This window comes from Lithobates pipiens, unplaced genomic scaffold (genome assembly GCF_037356315.1).
Source record: "Lithobates pipiens isolate NorthernLeopardFrog02 unplaced genomic scaffold, aLitPip1_a1.2 Scaffold_8, whole genome shotgun sequence".
In the NCBI taxonomy this organism is placed as follows: Eukaryota; Metazoa; Chordata; class Amphibia; order Anura; family Ranidae; genus Lithobates; species Lithobates pipiens.
The window spans coordinates 352,076,072-352,095,792 of NW_027507903.1; positions in this window are offsets into that span (position 1 = coordinate 352,076,072).

The following is a 19,721-nucleotide window of genomic DNA, read 5'->3' on the forward strand; positions in this document are numbered from 1 at the left end:
TTTCGAAGGTTTTAAAGAATCTCCTACAACTGACTGCAAGCTCTATTTAAAAAGAGCAAGATAGCTAGCTATATAGGTGGATATAGCGGTGTATACTGCGGTCAGGGCATGCAGACAGCACGTACAATCTCCTACAACTGACTGCAAGCTCTATTTAAAAAGAGCAAGATAGCTAGCTATATAGGTGGATATAGCAGTGTATACTGTGGTCAGGGCATGCAGACAGCACACACAATCTCCTACAACTGACTGCAAGCTCTATTTAAAAAGAGCAAGATAGCTAGCTATATAGGTGGATATAGCGGTGTATACTGTGGTCAGGGCACGCAGACAGCACGCACAATCTCCGACAACTGACTGCAAGTTCTATTTAAAAAGAGCAAGATAGCTAGCTATATAGGTGGATATAGCGGTGTATACTGCGGTCAGGGCATGCAGACAGCACGCACAATCTCCTACAACTGACTGCAAGCTCTATTTAAAAAGAGCAAGATAGCTAGCTATATAGGTGGATATTGCGGTGTATACTGGGTTCAGGGCACGCAGACAGCACGCACAATCTCCTACAACTGACTGCAAGCTCTATTTAAAAAGAGCAAGATAGCTAGCTATATAGGTGAATATAGCAGTGTATACTGCGGTCAGGGCACACAGACAACAACCACTACAGAAGAGCAAGAACGCATCCTGCCTGTGGCCAATCATGGCTCTCCTCGCTGCTGGCGCTGTGATTGGCCAAGCATGCGAGGTCACAGTGCATGCTTGGCCAATCACGAGCCAGCAATGCACTGCAATGGCGCAGTGCATTGTGGGCCGTGAGCGCCACACGAATTTGGCGAGAAACGGCCCATAACATTCGGTATTCGCCGAACGGGCGAACAGCCGATGTTCGAGTCCCTAGTGGCTGGGTTGAACATGATACCCAGAGGGCTGGTGTTTGGTGGTTGTGTGGTGACAGGAACCAAGCGGCAGCAGGGTTTGAGTCTCTGTTCTTCTGGTAGAGTACGTTAAATAAGAATGTTGACTGGATAAATTACATTTATTACAATCTTCAGAGATTTGTAAATTATACTAGAGATGCAGTTAAAGGTCTAGCTGAAAAATCTCCCACATCACTTATAGCTTGACAAAACAGAATGGCACTAGACATGGTGTTAGCAGAAAGAGAAGGAGTTTGTAAAATGTTTAGAAGCCTGTGTTGTACTTTCATTCCCAATAATACAGCTCCAGGTGGAATTATAACATGGGCAATCGAGGGCCTCACTGCTAGGGATGGCTGAACTGTTCGCCCGGCGGTCGGTTCGCGGCAAATTTGGCATGTTCGCGATTTGCCTGATCGGCAGACTATTGCGCTGTTCACCCAGCGGACATATGTGTTTACAGTGTGAAAGAACTTTGACCCATGATGACACATCCATCATGGGGTACAGGACAGCCAATTGAGACATTTCAGCACATGGACAATTGGACATTCCCCCTACCTTATAAATAGACCTGATCTGGCGGCCATTTTATATTCTGTCTTATGTCAGTTTAGGGACAGGACGCTGTGTGGAGCAGGGTGAGACTGTAGTGACACAAATGGCTAGCCAGTAGGTCCACAAAGGTCCTTTAAGGACTGGTATAGGTGTAGTATAGTATATAGGGTTCAGTGCACTGCTGTGCTGGTGATTACAGCAGCCTGTCTTTTGTCAGTGTAGGGAGGGACAGGATGCTGTGTGCAGCAGGGACAGTCAGTTTATTCACTAGCTAGCTATTACTATTAGGTCAACAAAGGTCCTTTTAAGGACTGGTATAGGTGTACAGTATATAGGGTTCTGGTGCACTGCTGTGCTGGTGATTGCTGAGTGCACTGCTGACTGATTCTGCAGCTGTCTTTTGTCAGTGTAGGGACAGGACACTGTGTGGAGCAGGGACAGTCAGTTTAATCACTAGCTATTACTATTAGGTCCACAAAGGTCATTTTAAGGACTGATATAGGTGTACAGTATATAGGGTTGTACACGTATAATATAATTTCTTCCAAATACAGAAAGAATATTATACTTGACTGTTGCCCGATTCTGCAGCTGTCTTTTATCAGTATTGGGACTGAGGGACAGTCTGCAAATCACTAGCTACTAGGTCCACAAAGGTCCTTGTAAGGACTGGTATAGGTGTACAATATATAGGGTGCTGGTGCAGGGCTGTGCTGCAGATTACTGCCCTATTCTGCAGCAGTCCTTTATCAGTGTAGTGACTGAGGGACAGTCTGCAAATCACTAGCTACTAGGTCCACAAAGGTCCTTGTAAGGACTGGTATAGGTGTACAATATATAGGGTGCTGGTGCAGGGCTGTGCTGCAGATTACTGCCCTATTCTGCAGCAGTCCTTTATCAGTGTAGTGACTGAGGGACAGTCTGCAAATCACTAGCTACTAGGTCCACAAAGGTCCTTGTAAGGACTGGTATAGGTGTACAATATATAGGGTGCTGGTGCAGGACTGTGCTGCAGATTACTGCCCTATTCTGCAGCAGTCCTTTATCAGTGTAGTGACTGAGGGACAGTCTGCAAATCACTAGCTACTAGGTCCACAAAGGTCCTTGTAAGGACTGGTATAGGTGTACTATTTGGTGTGCAGTATATAGGTGTGTAATACATGTATAAAATACTTGCACATATAGAAAGCATAGTATAGTGCATTTCCACTGTGCAGCATTGTGACTGCTGAGCGGTTCTGCAGTGATACTACAAAGAATGACAAACGCAATAAAAAAAAAGTATTATAACTGGTGTGATAGACCAGTGGCCCCGAAAAACGACAGATTGAAGCGGGGTGTTATATACCTTCTTCCACATACATAATGAACTTCTCTAGAGACTTTTGTCACAGGGTCATTTAAAAAAATGACAGGCAGAGGAAGAGGCAGGCCCTTCCTCAGGGGTGGTAGGGGTAGTGCAGGAGCAACAGGCTTGAGCCAAAGTGGCAAATTGCAGAAGGTGCGTGCGATTACATCAAAGGACGCACCAGACTTGGTTGAGTGGCTCACTCAGCCTTACTCTTCTGCACCCTCCTCATCCTCTCGATCTGCACCCTCTTCTTCACTCTCTGCTATGTGCACTCCCAAAGACACTACCACCAATACCACAACCACCATATACCTTCCGCTTGAGTCACAGGAATTATTTTCCGATCCATATCAAGACATTTCCGATGCGCAGCCACTCTTGGCATTGGATCAGGAAGAGGTGGTAGCAACAGCCACCACTCAGCAGTCTGACAACAGTACCCAGATCAGCCCAAGGAGGAGGTTGGTCTCCGCTGTTGCTGCCTACTCAGAGATCTCTAATTATAGCGATGGGAAAGGTGACGTCGATGATGACGTGTCTAGTGATGTCACGTGGTTGCCCACAAGAGAGGAAGAGGAGGGGAGTTCAGAGGGAGATATGGACCAGCAGATAGGGAGGAGAAGCAGGCAGAACTTGCACAGGAGGGACAAAGCAGACTGCGAATGTATCAGGAGCGAGGCATCAACCATGTACTGTCACATCTGGCGCTCCCAGGACGCCGGCACATGGCTCCGCAGTATGGGCTTTTTTTTAACGTGTCCACTGCTGACAATAGTGTTGCCATCTGCAGCCTTTGCAGTCAACGCATAAGTCGCGGTAAGCCCAACACTCACCTAGGGACGACCGCCTTAAGAAGGCACATGAGCTGCCATCACCGAGCCCAGTGGGAGCAACGCAACCCACAAAGCCACACTCCAGGCTCTCACCGTCCAGCCTCGTCTTCTACTTCTCCTTCTCTTCTCTCCTTCCATCATGCCATCCTCACGTTTTTCTGCAAAAAGGCAGGCTTCTGTGGGCCAAATGTTCAAGTGTAAAAATGATGACGCCGGATAACCCTCTTGCCCAACGGTTGACGGTTGGCTTGTCAGAACTGATAGCCCGCCAACTACTGCCATATAAACTAGTGGACTCGGAGGCCTTTCGAAAATGTGTGGCCATTGGAACACCACAATGGAAGCTCCCTGGAAGGAAGTATTTCTCACAGAAGGCCATCCCAGAGCTATATTGCCATGTTCAGCAGCAAGTGAATGTATCAATGGCACAGTGTCGGTGCCAAGATACATCTGACAACAGACAGGTGCTCTAGCAAACATGGGCAGGCAAGGTATATCACTTTTACTGCCCACTGAACCTTCTGACAGCTGTCAATCATGTAACCCGTGGCACCGGTGTAGATTTGGTTTTACTGTCTCTTCTTCTCCTCCTCCTACTCCATCCTCCTCCCTCTCCTCCTCGGGGGACTCCTCCTTTTCCGCTGCTAGCGTCTCTTCCGCTGCGCCGCCCAAGCTCCCCAGAACCTATTCAACATGCCAGGTGATACGTTGCCATGCTGTGCTGCGTCTGTTGTGCCTGGAAGCCAAAAGCCACACTGGCCCTGCACTCCTTTCAGCTTTGTGTTCACAGGCAGATCAGTGGCTAACACCGCTCAATTTGACAGTTGGTAAAGTGGTGTGTGACAACAGTGCCAATCTGCTGAGCGCATTGAAACAGGGCAAAATTACACACGTGCCATGCATGGCACATGTTTTAAACTTGGTCGTGCAGCGATTCTTTGTTAAATACCCTGGGGTCCAGGACATCTTGCAGCAGGCAAGGAAAATCTCGGCCCATTTCAGAAGATCTTACACGGCCATGGCTCGCCTTGCTGACATTCAGCGGTGACACAATCTACCAGTCAGACATCTTATTTGCGATTGCCCGACGCAATGGAACTCAACCTTCTATAAGCTTGATAGGCTGCTTCAGCAGAAACGTGCAGTTAACATCTACCTGTACGAACTCTGCGGCAGAACAGGTTCTGCGAGCTGTTTTTTTTTCACTGTGCCAGTGGCTGCTCATGCGCAACGCATGCAGACTTCTTCGGCTATTTGATGAGATCACCAAACTGGTCAGTCACAGCCATGGCGTCATCAGTGACATGGTACCTTATGCCTTCTTTATGGAGCGTGCATTGCGTCGTGTCATTGATCAAGCCGTGGAGGAGCAGGAGCGGGAAGATGAGGAAGTCGCAATGCTGGATGAATTCCCAGGGGGGGCTACTCTATCTGAGACAAGTGAAAAACATGAGTCTGAAGAGGAGTCAGAGGAGGATGGTGCCGGGGTGGATGAGGAGGAGCAAGAAGAGCATGCTTTAAACCTTTCTGGGATTCCTGTTATTGTGCATGGATGGGGAGAGGAGGACGACATTATCCTGGATGATGAGCAGGAGCCAGGCCACCACACCGCTTCCAGTTTAGTTCAAATAGGGGCCTTCATGCTCCAGTGTTTTAACAGGGACCCCGTATAAAAAGCATAAGGGTCAAGGACCAGTACTGGGTGGCAACGTACTTAGACCCCCGGTACAAACACAAAATGGTGGAAATGTTACCACCGTCACAGAGGGCTGTCAGAATGGAGCACTTCCAGGCCTTGCTTCGAGAAATGTTGCATTCTGCTTTTGTGTGCACTGGCAGAGGAGGAATTCCCACTCCCAGAGAAAGAGCTGCGGGTACCAATCCAACAGCACCTGCAAGAAGAGGCCAGTTTGAAGATGTGTTGGTGACTTCTGATATGAGGTCATTCTTTCAGTCGACCCATCGAGAGGTCTCATCCGGATCCAGCATCAGGAAACGCCTAGACCAACAGGTGTCTGACTACATCGGGTTAACGGCCTATGTGGATGCTCTGAGGAGTGATGAACCCCTGAACTACTGAGTGGGCAGGCTTGACCTCTGGCCAGAGCTTGCCCAATTTGCAATGGAACTGTTGGCTTGCCCCTCATCCAGTGTCCTGTCCGAAAGGACGTTCAGCGCAGCAGGAGGGATCGTGACCGATAAGCGCACTCGCCTAGCTCACAACAGTGTTGACTACCTCACATTTATAAAAATGAATGAGGCATGGATCTCGGAGGAATTCAACACATGTGACCAGTAGACCATGTATATCTCTATAAATGATTTATTTAATCGAGCACACAGACCTTTTTTCTACATTTGGCTCACTTGCTTGTACAAAAAAAGCACACCGTACTATATGCCCCTACACTCCTGTTTGAAGAAGTTGACCGGTGTCATATTTTTGGGGCCCAGCAGCGAGTTGTTGGTATCAGTGCTGCTGTCAGTGCTCTCTATCTTGGTGCTGGTGTCAGTGCTCTCTATCACGGTGCTGGTGTCAGTGCACTCTATCATGGTGCTGGTGTCAGTGCACTCTATCACGGTGCTGGTATCAGTGCACTCTATCACGGTGCTGGTGTCAGTGCACTCTATCACGGTGCTGGTGCCAGTGCACTCTATCACGGTGCTGGTGTCAGTGCTCTATATCACGGTGCTGGTGTCAGTGCACTCTGTCACGGTGCTGGTGTCAGTGCACTCTATCACGGTGCTGGTGTCAGTGCTCTATATCACGGTGCTGGTGTCAGTGCTCTATATCACGGTGCTGGTGTCAGTGCTCTATATCACAGTGCTGGTGTCAGTGTTCTATATCACAGTGCTGGTGTCAGTGCACTGTGTCACGGTGCTGGTGTCAGTGCTCTATATCACGGTGCTGGTGTCAGTGCACTCTGTCACGGTGCTGGTGTCAGTGCACTCTATCACGGTGCTGGTGTCAGTGCTCTATATCAGGTGCTGGTGATCATCTCCTGCACCCTCTTCATAGCCTACCCTGACCTTTCCTCTCCTCCATTGCCTTCATGTGCTCCTAAATCCTGAATTGTGAAAATTTCACAGATAAAAAAAGAATGCTTGTAGTTGTCGATCCCAGATTCACTTCATACATGTGTTATGTCAGTGGCCATGTGGTGGGACCATGTGTGCACAGCTAGCAAGTATTTTGTGGCTGAAAATATGACCTGTAGGTTTTTAAAGTTCGCCTGCCATTGAAGTCAATGGGGCCCGCCACAAACTTTGCGGTTCATGAACTTTTGGCCGCGTCCGCGGTTCGTGTTCGCGGTTCGCGTTCGCGAAATGTCCCGTCGGAAGTTCGTCCATCTCTACTCACTGCATTATCGAATGAACTGGCTGAGAACTCCAGAATAAATTACCCAGTTTCATCCTAGTTGGAAGGATGGTTCAGAAAATGGACCAGATTGACCAGATTGATCACATCAGCACTGATCTCCATCACCATAGTGTTGGCCGTACTGGTAACCTGTGGATGCAGTTGCATCTCTTGCATTCGTGGACTATCATTCAAACTGATTGAGATGACAATGACAACAAATATGTATCAGACAGTCCCTGCCTCAGATAAGACTTATGATGATGTTGTAGCTCAAACTGCGATTGATGATGACCAGGCTGAAAGTGTGTCCAACACAGGTACTGTGTTTGAAAACCACTGCAGATGAAGAACAGCCACAAAGAGGAAGGAAATGTTGGAATTATCAAAAAATGTTTGTGCTTGTTCTCCATCTTATTGGCTTAATTAGGGACACTTAATTAACCTCCCTGGCGGTATGATTATTTCTGATTTTAGGTGTTGAAAGCGATACAATTATTTTGCATGGAAATTTGGCGTTTTATATTGTAGGCCTGCAATTCTTAGGAATAACTCTCTTAAATCTGTTCAAACAAGAGTCTAGTAGATATCCCGGGTATAATAAATTTTATAATACAATAAATAATGATAATAAATAATAATAAAAATTATTCAATAATGTAATCAAATCCAAAAACACTGAAATGTGCTCATTTGCAGAATTGTCGCTGTCATTAGATTTAGTGTTTCATGACGAATTTCCCCACAAATCGCTATCGCTCAATTCTGCAAGTGATTCTAATTTATTATCATTGTTTTCTAGTTTTCTAAAATCACTTTTGACATAAATGGACACTTTTTGGTTGCTATGGACAATCTCCAAATTCCAGGCAGAAAATAAACTGTATTTATAATATAAAAGTGCATGCAGGGCAGACAGACCACTAGGGATAAAGGGTGTGTTTAATTTTTTTATACAGTACTGTAATCTGTAAGATTACAGTACTGTATGTGTTTTGTGTATTTTTACTTTTTTGAATTTGGCGTCGATCTCCGCTCCTGTGCGTCGTAACGTTACAGGGAATGGAGCTCGGCGGCCCTCGGGCACTGTGTGAATTGAGCGGAGGACAGCTCGCACACACAGTGTGGAGGTCATCGCTGGATCCAGGGGACAAGGTAAGTAACCTCTCCCTGTATCCAGCGATGTGATTCAGAGTCTTCCTCGGGGTTACCACTCGTGGTACTGAAATTGCAGCCTGAGCCAGACTCAGGATTACCGCTAGGGAGGTTAAGTATTGCAAGATGTTGATTATATCCTGCACACACCCAAGCGTTGGTTTTCTTTCTTATACCTATATATGGTAATATTCTAAGATTGTAAGGGTTCCTGACGCAGACAGTAAAATTAGGTCCAAAGAGCTGCCAGTATACACCTAGACTTATGACTCCGATAACTTCCTCTTTTTACTACTATTGAAGGCTGAGCCCGTGATCACCAGGTGTGACTCCTCACTTGAATCTATGCATGTAAGGATCTCACCCATATGTATCGATACTTATGAATAAAGCTTCTTCCTTGCTACGGACTGGGATTCTTGATTGATCTAAGGTGACCAAGAGATTTTCCTGAGGCCGCGTACACACGCGGGGACTGTTCGCTCAACTTTGTCCGCTGAACAGTGTTTCGGCGGACAGTCCGCTCGTGTGTGGGCTTTCAGCGGACAGTTTCAGCGGACAGTCTGACGAACAAAGTTTTTCGGAAATTCCGAAAAACTGTCCGCTGAAACTTGGTTTGAGCGGACAGTCCGCTGAAACTGTTTGACGGACAAAGTTGAGCGAACAGTCCCCGCGTGTGTACGCGGCCTAACAAAGCACTCCTTATGTGGTCCATCTTCTTGTATGATGATATCTTTGTGTTCATTAATCACCTCTGACTGCCACCTACCCCCTTTTTTCTTTGCCCTCCCCACATGTCTGCTGCATCTGGTACATTGAGGGAACTCCCTCCTTTGCAGTTGATAGAAGTGCTTTTCCTCAAAGTATATAACCTTGCAAGAGGAAGTATTGGCATTTTCAGATGTTTGTATTTTGTATGTTATCCAGCCTTGAACTACTGTATACTGATCTCCATATATTCTGTTATTATACACTATGTGGAGGTTGCTTTAAAAATTCATGTCATTAATGTACTTTTATTGTGACAGTAATAAAACAAAAGTTTTATACTTCATACATTTTTATCATGATTTATACCAGGGGTAGGCAAGCTCAGCCCTCCAGCTGTGGTAAAACTACAAGTCCCTTGAGGTATTGCAAGACCCTAACAATCACAGGCATGACTCCTAGAGGCAGAGGCATGATGGGATTTGTAGTTTCACCACAGCTGGAGTGTCGCGGTTGCCAACCCCTGATATCCACAAACAGAAACCCCTCTTTTTGGTTTTACAAACATTATTATTGCACACTAAAACAAGGTGGTTGATTTATTCTTGGATATTTTAAATGTACTTTTTTCCTTTATAAATAAATATTTATAATATATCTTTGTAAAGCTGGATAAACACTATACAATTGCCTTTAGATTTTTCCCTTTATGCCCCATACACACTATCGGTATGCAATCAGGCAGGCCCTTGCACTACATGGTTTTGGTAAACCTGAAGGAAAAACTCAGCAGAAAAACTGATACTGTGTATAGGGCTTTAGATTTACCAAAAGCATATAATATGAGGTCAAACCTAAACACTTTCAATTTGTCTGCAATCAGGCAGGTTCTTGCACTACATGGTTGAAGTACAGTATACTAACTGACTCTAATCTCACCCTAAGCAATTTGTCAGCTTTCTCTATCATTTCTGCAGCTTCCAAAATGCTGACACTATGGCTGTTCTCTTCCCTCTTTTTTTTTTGCAAGTGCAGTGCATTATGGTTTAAAAAAAATTATCCTGGAAAATTCAGCACATAAATTTGCTGGGACCTTGAATATTGAATTAATAGGATTTACCTTGAACCCATGGTAGCGGTGATCTCAAACCTCACCCTTACCTTTCATGCATTAAAGAATATGTCAAACCAACATTTCATATTCCTGAAATGTGCCAGTTCCAGCCACAGGCATGCGAGCACAGTGTGGTTAGTTTTCTGGCTGTGCTGAACCAGCTCTCCTCCAATGATCAGACCTGTGTTGACACATCCCCCCCCCCCCCTATTCACTGGGAAGACCAGTGTACTGTTGTTTTTTCCTCCCCTAGTTACCCTATGCAGCTGAGAACAGAGAGTATGTGGTCACTTTTTTTAACCACTTCAATACCGGGCACTTAAACACCTTCCTGCCCAGACCAATTTTGAGCTTTCAGCGCTGTCGCACTTTGAATGACAATTGTGCGGGCATGCTACACTGTACACAAATGAAATTGTTATCATTTTTTTCCCACAAATAGAGCTTTCTTTTGGTGGTATTTGATCACCTCTACAGTTTTAATTTTTTGCTAAACAAATAAAAAAATACCGAAAATTTTTAAAAATTATTTTTTTTGTTTCCATTTTAAAACTTTGTAAATAGGTACGTTTTCTCCTTCACTGATGGGCACTGATAAGGCGGCACTGATGGACACCAATGAAGTGGCACTGATGAGGTGGCATTGATGGACACTGATATGTGGCACTGATAGGCGGCACTGATGGGTGGCACTGATGGGCGACACGGATGGGCACTGATAGGTGGCACAAATTGGCACTGATAGCTGGCACAGATTGGCATGGATGGGCGGCACGGATTGGCATGGATGGGCGGCACGGATTGGCATGGACAGGCGGCACAGATGGGCATGGACAGGCGGCACAGATGAGCATGAACAGGCGGCACAGATGGGCATGGATGGGCACTGATAGGTGGCACGGATGGGCACTAATAGGCGGCACAGTTGGGCACTGATAGGCGACACAGGTGGGCACTGATAGGCGGCATTGTATTATGTTGTACTGTACTAATGGATGCCGATCAGTGTCAAACAATAATGCATGCCAATCAGTGATGCCCATTGTGGGCACTGATTGGCATCCATTATGGGCACTGATTGGCATCCATTGTGGGCACTGACTGGTATCCCTGGTGGTCTAGGGAGGATTACCTTGTCCTGGGCATCCCTGGTGGTTTGGTGGCGTCCCTGGTGGTCCAGTGTGGGCATCCTCGGGGGGGCTGTGCTGATAATCGATCAGCACAGACCCCCCCTGTCAGAGGAGCAGCCGATCGGCTCTCCTCTACTCGCGTCTGACAGACGTGAGTGAGGAAAAGCCGATCACCGGCTTATCCTATTTACACTGTGATCAGCCGTGATTGGACATGGCTGATCACGTGGTAAAGAGTCTCCGTCAGAGACTCTTTACCGAGATCGCAGTTGCAGGGTGTCAGACTGACTCCCCGCAACAACGATCGCCGCGATGCGCGTCCCCGGGCTCAAAATCCTGATCACGTCATATGACGTCCGATCAGGATTATGAAACCACTTTGCAGCTGTCAATTGCCTATAGGGCAGGCGGCAAGTGGTTAAAAAGGGTATTTATAATGTTTTGTATATGTATACACCAATGTGTTGCCTTTCGTTTTTCGATTTTTAACTGAATGAGTTGCCTTACAAGGGGAGAGCAGGGGTGGACTGAAAACTCATGGGGCCCCCGAGCAATAGGGGATTATGGGGCCCCCAGGCAATAGGAGATTATGGGGCCACATAGTATACACACACACACATACATACAGCATGCACACAGACACACAATATACACTCACAGTATACACACACAGAATACACATACATACACTGAAAAGGTACTGGAGAGGCGGGGCAGTTATAATCTTGGGATTTAAAAAAAAACACAGATTATTACATACTGTCCTTGGTTTTATTGAAGCTGGCAACCCTGATGGGGCCCCTTAGTGGCATGGGGCCCTCGGGCAGTGCCCGAGTGGTCAGTCCACCCCTGGGGGAGAGTTTACATATACTTTAAAAGTGTATCAGTAATTTAAAGTAGCTTCTAGTAATTTAAAAAAAAAAAACCTTTCACTGCTCAGTATTCAACTGCATTTTCAATTTTATTACCCGTGTCACTTAAGGTTATATATCAAATAGAAAAGCCTAGGAAAAAAAAAAAATCACAACTGACACTGTTGAAATTGAATACAAAGACTGCAACTAAAGCAGTAAAGTCTAAAGTAGGTTACATTTTGTAAACTCAAGTTTTCATGAAATATGGATTTACTGACATGTTACACTCACAATGAGCTCATTCATGAGGATCATTTACCCTCCCTGTCATCTGACTCACATACTGCTTTTTACAAGCATTGCAGGTGTTAGAATTCATCAGTTGTTTAACCACTTGACCACTGGGCACTTAAACACCCTTAATAACCAGACCAATTTTCAGCTTTCGGTGCTCTCACATTTTGAATGACAATTACTCAGTCATGCAACACTGGACCTATATGAAATTTTTGTCCTTTTTTTCACACAAATGGAGCTTTCTTTTGGTGGTATTTAATCACCGCTGGGTTTTTTATTTTTTGTGCTTCAAAAGAAAAAATACAGAAAATTCTGTAAAAAAAAGAATTTTTCTTCATTTCTGTTATAAAATTTAGCAGATTAGTAATTTTTTCTTCATAAATTTTGGCCAAAATTTATACCACTACATATCTTTGGTAAAAATAAGTACAAATTGGTGGATATTATTTGGTCTTTGTGAAAGTTATAGAGTCCACAAGCTGTGGTGCCAATATCTGAAAATGTATCACACCTGAAGTACTGATGGCCTATTTCAATTCTTGAGACCCTAACATGCCAGAAAAGTACAAAAAAAACTCAAATGACCCCTTTTTGGAAAGAAGACATTCCAAGGTATTTAGTAAGAGGCATGATGAGTTTTTTGAAGTTGTCATTTTTTCCCACAATTCTTTGCAAAATCAAGATTTTTTTTTACTTTTTTTTTTTCACAAAATTGTCATATTATCAGTTTATTTCTCACACAACATATGCATACCACAAATTACACCCCAAAACACATTCTGCTATTACTCCCGAGTACGGCGATACCACATGTGTGAGACTTTTACACAGTGCGGCCACATACAGAGGCCCAACATGCAGGGAGCGCCATCAGGCGTTCTGGAGCACACAGGACAATTCTGACATTTCTCTCCTACATGTAAAAATCATCATTTATTTGCTAGAAAATTACATCGAATCCCAAAACATTATATATGTTTTTTTAGCAAACACCCTGGAGAATACAATGGTGGTCGTTGCAACTTTTTATCTTGCACGGTATTTGCGCAGCAATTTTTCGAATGCTTTTTTTTGGAAAAAAAACAGTTTTGTGCTTAAAAAAAAAAAACACAGTAAAGTTAGCCCAATTTTTGCATAATGTGAAAGATGAAGTTACACCGAGTAAATCGATACCTAACATGTCACTCTTCAAAATTGCACAGGCTCGTGGAATGGCACCAAACGTCGCTACTTAAAAATCCCCATAGGCGACGATTTAATTATTTTTTTACTGGTTATATGTTTTGAGTTACAGAGGAGGTCTAGGGCTAGAATTATTGCTCTCGCTCTAACGTTCGCAGCGATACCTCACATGTGTGGTTTGAACACCATTTTCATATGTGGGCGGGACTTACGTATGCGTTCGCTTCTGCATGCGAGCACATGGGGACAGGGGCGCTTTAAAAAAAAAAAAAATTTATTGTTCATTTTACTTTATTTATTTTAGTTTGACATTTTTTTCCCCAAAAATAAATTTTTTGATCAATTTTTTTTCCTATTACAAGGAATGTAAACATCCCTTGTAATAGGAATATGGCATGACAGGTCCTCTTTACAGTGAGATATGGGGTCAATAAGACCCCGCATCTCACCTCTAAGCTGAAAAAAAAAAAAAGATTCTGGATTTTATAGTATTGGCGAGTCGGTAGAAGCACCGGAGGGCGGCGGGAGGGGGGGGGGTGTCTATGGCTGGGTATTGCAGGGTATCACCGACTATGGCTGGGTATGGCTGGGTATATCAGAGTATGGCTGGGTATCTCAGAGTATGGCGTTGCAGAGTATTGCGTTGCAGAGCATTGCAGGATATTGGAGGGTGTTGCAGAGCATTGCAGAGTGTTGCACGGTATTGGCGGGTGTTGCAGAGCATTGCAGAGTGTTGCAGGGTATTGGTGGGTGTTGCAGAGCATTGCAGAGTGTTGCAGAGCATTGCAGAGTGTTGCAGGGTATTGGCGGGTGTTGCAGAGCGTTGCAGGGTATTGCAGAGTGTTGCAGAGTAATGCAGAGTATTGCAGGGTATTGCAGGGTATTGCAGTGTAATGCAGAGTATTGCAGAGTATTGCAGAGTATTGCAGGGTATTGCAAGGTATTGCAGAGTATTGCAGAGTATTGCAGAGTATTGCAGGGTATTGCAGGGTATTGCAGAGTAATGCAGAGTAATGGCAGGGTATTGCAGGGTAATGCAGAGTATTGCAGTGTAATGCAGAGTATTGCAGTGTAATGCAGAGTATTGCAGAGTATTGCAGAGTATTGCAGAGTAATGCAGAGTAATGCAGGGTATTGCAGGGTATTGCAGGGTATTGCAGAGTAATGCAGAGTAATGGCAGGGTATTTGCAGGGAATTGAGGGGTTAATTTTCGGTGAGCAGCGATGTGGGCACTGCAGATGCAGCCCACATCGCTGCTGACACCGATCTCTTCCCCCTCCGCTGTTCCGATCGGTACAGAGAGGGGGAGGGAGGAACCGGCGTCATAACATGACGCCGGTTTGTTTACAAGTGATCACTCCGTCATTTGACGGAGCGATCACGTGGTAAACGGCCGCGACGAGCGGCCGTTTACCGTGATCCGTGATGCGCCGGGTCCCGTGGACCCGGCGGTCACGGATGCTCTCGAGTGCGCGCCCCAGGGGGCGCGCGAGAGCGGAATTCTGGGAGGACGTCATATGACGGCCTCCCAGAGTTAAGAAACCGCCCTGAAGCCGTCATTCGGCTATAGGGCGGTTATTAAGTGGTTAATGGTGTACATGCTATCTTTAGATGTAGATTTAATCTCCAAAGGATGTCCAGCAAATCCACAACATGATTATTTTTGCCAGTACATCTCTACAAACCTTTTGTTAAGAAACAATTGTTTTCATTCCAATGCGGTTTACGAAATAGACTAGGAAATGGCAATGGTAATCCTGTTGAAAAAAGTTGTTATTGGAAGCTGTTACTGTCCCTTTCATTAGAATTGTCTTATCAATGCCTCTCACATGTTGGTCTGTAGTCATATCAACTTGATCATTATAAGCTTTTTCTCTTAACCTATTATTCATTCTCTAGGTTCAATCTCAAAAGTTGTCATACCTGAGCACTATCTCTTAGATCTGATATATTGACCCCTGGGAATTACCTTGATGATATGTTGAAGATGGCAACTATGGGTGTGTAATAAAAAACATTAGCGGGGCGTGGCTAGCCTTGGACGAAGATGGCCGCTTATCTCCCGAGCTCCGTCTGGCCTGTGTCCCAAACTCCGGTTATTGGGGACCTTTTGCTCCGTTTTATTGGACGATCATGAGCACTTCATCCCGGAGCCGCTCAACATCCCGTTCGCGCTCTCCAAGGGACACAGATACCCGTACATCTCTGACTATCCCAGAACTTTTCAGAAGCCAGGGATCTAATATGGCGGCGAGCTCTCCCGCCCGCGGCCACATTGGAATCACACTGACCCCCATGGATCAACCGCCAGCACCGGGGGCCAACCGCCAATCGTCACATCAACACCCTAGCCTACAAGACCTGCGAGCAGTGGCAACTGACATTAAGGACACGCTCACGGCCGCCATCGCCGACCTCCGCCGTGAACTACAAATGATCTCCGGCCGAGTACAGGTGGTGGAGACTCAGGCTCTGCAACAACAACAGGCGATCCAGAGGACCGACCGGCGGGTGGACACCCACACTCTGCAGCTCCGAGACATCCAGCGGCATGTCGAGGACATTGATAACAGAGGCCGCAGGCATAATCTTAGGGTGCGCGGCCTGCCAGAATCAGTGGACCAAGACCAGCTCTTGCCGGCAGTCACGGCTATTTTCAACCAACTGCTAGAGAGACCTCCGCAAACAGCCATCGCTATGGACCGTATTCATAGAGCTCTCCGTCCCAAGGGCAAAGACGCAGATCCACCTAGGGATATCGTCTGCTATGTAAACGACTTCTCGCTTAAAGAGGACATCCTCAAGAAAGCCAGAGAACAACCGCAAATACTGCACGAGGAGCACCCAGTTCAAATCTTCCAAGACCTGTCGGTGATCACGCTTAGACATAGAAGAGACCTCCGTCCACTTTTGGAGGTCCTAAAAAGAAGAGAGATAAGATATCGTTGGAGGTTCCCATTCGCCCTCCAAGCCGCCCACCAAGGTCGCATCGCTACCTTACGAGTTCCTGAGGACTTGGACCTTTTTTGCCGTACGCTGGACATACCATACATAGACTTACCGAACTGGTATGCCGATTTCCACATCCCCTTCCGCAGCTACAACGGCTTGGATCCTGACCTTATGGAGACCCAAACCTCTCACTACAGGCGTCGTAGGTCGCCGTCCACAGGCAGACCAGGAGGGGGATCCCACGCCAGACTCCCACCTACGAGCCCGACTGCAGCACCGTTACCTCGGAGAGCACGCAGGGACCGCTGAAATGGTGAGTCCTCTCTCCCATGTTTGTCGTTTGGTTATACCACTTCTCTTTTTCATGAACAGTATCACTCCTTGCTCATTGAAATGACTTGACTCCCAGTTGTGGCTTCCCACCCCACGTGAGACACAGATTAAGCAGTGAGCTCCCGGTCGATTGGACTCTTCCTTGGCAGTTCCTGCACCGAACTGTCTGAGGTGTCCTGCATCTCATCACGGTCCTCGGATTACCTCTCCAGATTGAAACCTTCACCCGATCTGCCCATACCGGACAAATATTCGGCTCCTGCTACGCTCTTCGAGTACCACCCAACTTACATGAACCGTGTAGACGGCCCTCACGACTCGCCAGCCAGGGACCCGGAACATCGATGCCCCTCCAACGCCGCACTGCGGTGCACATCTGGTCTCCCTCTCTATTCTGGGCGAAATATGTCCTATTCTGTGTTCAGCATTGATCTTTAGCGCTGTGCCTCCTCGCATGAACTCCGGATGCTCGTCTTTACACAGGCACAGACTCCTGGACGAGATACTGAGGGACAACCGTTCGGCTCTTTCACAATCAGTACTTTTGCATGTCGCATTGACTGTGTGCTACCTAATGAACCATATTGGAAGGATTGTAAGTAGATACGTAGATGCAGTGTGGGTAAGGTCGGTAACTTTTGCTGATTCGACTGGATGTATTGTGTGTCTCACTAGCAGAGGGTTTTGACCCAATCCACCCCTTCCCGATTTGACACGCTATGGGGAATAACGAGTGGCTCATCCTGGGGCGGAGTGCAGTGCGAAGCTTTGTGGTCCCCTTTTTTTTTTTTTTTTTTGACGGGAGGGGCGGGTGCGGTCGGGCAGATTCGCTCTGCCCGCGGGTCCCTCCCGTCTCTCACGGGGCTTCGCCTGGTACTCCTTCCTGAGGCTGTAGCTTCTATATGATGGTAAAATGTTTTAACACATTTTCATATGTGGTCATAAACATTGATTCCCTGATGCTCTTTTGCTTAGGTTCATAGACCGGGATGCCTCACACTTAAGTGGGGGGAAAGCTGAGTATTTTTTGTTAGATCAGGAGTGATTCCGTAAGTTTACCCTGTTTCTGTTTGCTATTGATTACATGTTCTGTTTTTCGCTATCCATGCTCCCAGTTCTAGATGCAGTTGTATAGCTATGTTGCCTACCAGGTGGGTCGATCAAGCAAGTGACCTTTCACTCATTTAGTGTTCATTATATAAGCACATATGTCCTGACATCATTATACAGGGGAAACCCTTGCGAGACGGAAGTCGTCTTGCACATTAACAACACATTGCTGTACCTGTGCCGGACGCCTAACTCTCTTACTATACTAACTGTTTAGCCTATACTGCCCTCCCCTAACCATAATCCTTACTCATCTGACGATTATGGTTTGGGCCACGGGCCAGACGGACCGTAATTTAATTTGACACCTTACCTAGTCAGAGTTAGTCCTTTGGTCTCCTCAACGAATCAGCGGAGACCGCTGGCCTTACTCATTATCTATAATTGGATCATTTGATCGTGTTCATCTATACCCCTGATTTCGTCTAACACTAAGCCAACCCTACAACAGTGGCACCTCTGATTCCTATCGAACACACTTATACCTGACGCCACTGGCTATACCTGGCAATTGTACATAGGTAGTTCCCTTGTTCCCTCAGAGGTCCTAGGGAACTCCCTGCCACTTGCTGTGTATTTACTCGACGTTAGATAGTCGAATTTACTCAAAGTACCAGCCGAGCTTAGCTTTCTGGGCACCTGGGGCTTTTAAACACTAGCGAAAGCATCGTCCTTCTGCGATCACCTATTCCCCTGTTACTGGATTTTCTTCTCCTCCTCGACACACACACTCCCCGTAGACTCTCGTTCCCTTCCAAATTCATAACACGAAAATGCCTACTCGCCCGGACACAACAGCACCCCTTAGGGCGAAAATTTTCTCACTCAATATCAAAGGCCTGAACATTCCAGAGAAACGATCCCAACTTCTCCTCACAATGCATAGGAATAAGGCGGATATAATTTTCCTTCAGGAAACCCACTTTAAGACAAACTCAATCCCAACAATCTGCGACCATAGGTACCCCATTGCCTTTCACACACCTTCCCCTCTAACGAAATCGAAAGGAGTATCCATCATTTTCCACAAAAATTGCCCCTTTCAACTAACTGATCAGTTAATAGATATCAATGGCAGATTCATCTTTCTTAAAGGTCAATATGCTGACACTACTATCACCTTGGTTAATCTGTATGCCCCAAATACCCATCGAGTCAATTTTTTCAGAGAAATAACGTTCTCCCTGATCTCTTTTCAGGAGGGGATAGTTATCTTAGGTGGGGACTTCAATGTTCCGCTCAACCCCATCCTTGATACGTCCTCAGGCACCTCCTCACTCCCATACCGAGCCCTGAAGACCATCAACTCTACGCTGACGACCGTTTTGTTGCACGACACCTGGCGAACGTTACACCCCGATTGCAAAGACTATACGACTATACGCCTAGAGGCGATTCAGTTCGCATTGTGCGCTATACAAGTATTTCATTCATTCATACGTACTATTCAGCTCCCCACAACAGATATTCCCGTATTGACTTCCTATTTCTCTCACAGAAGGATCTCCCATTGTTACAAAACGCTTCTATTGACCCAATGATACTATCAGACCACCATCAGATCTCAATGACGCTACAATTCCCTGAGACCAAACCATCTGCTCCTATATGGAGACTTGATTCCTCCCTGCTCACAGACCCAGCCCTATTGACAGAACTTACTACCCATATAAAGAACTTCTTCGCTGAAAATCGTGAGTCCGACACCTCCCCTCTAAATAATTGGGCAGCTCATAAATGTGTGATAAGGGGAACCCTTATAGCTTTGGCGGGCAAGCGTAGGCGCGAAAAAAAGAAATTATACGCCGACCTTATAGCCCAAATCAGAAAACTTGAGTTAGTACACAAGCGCACCCAAGCTC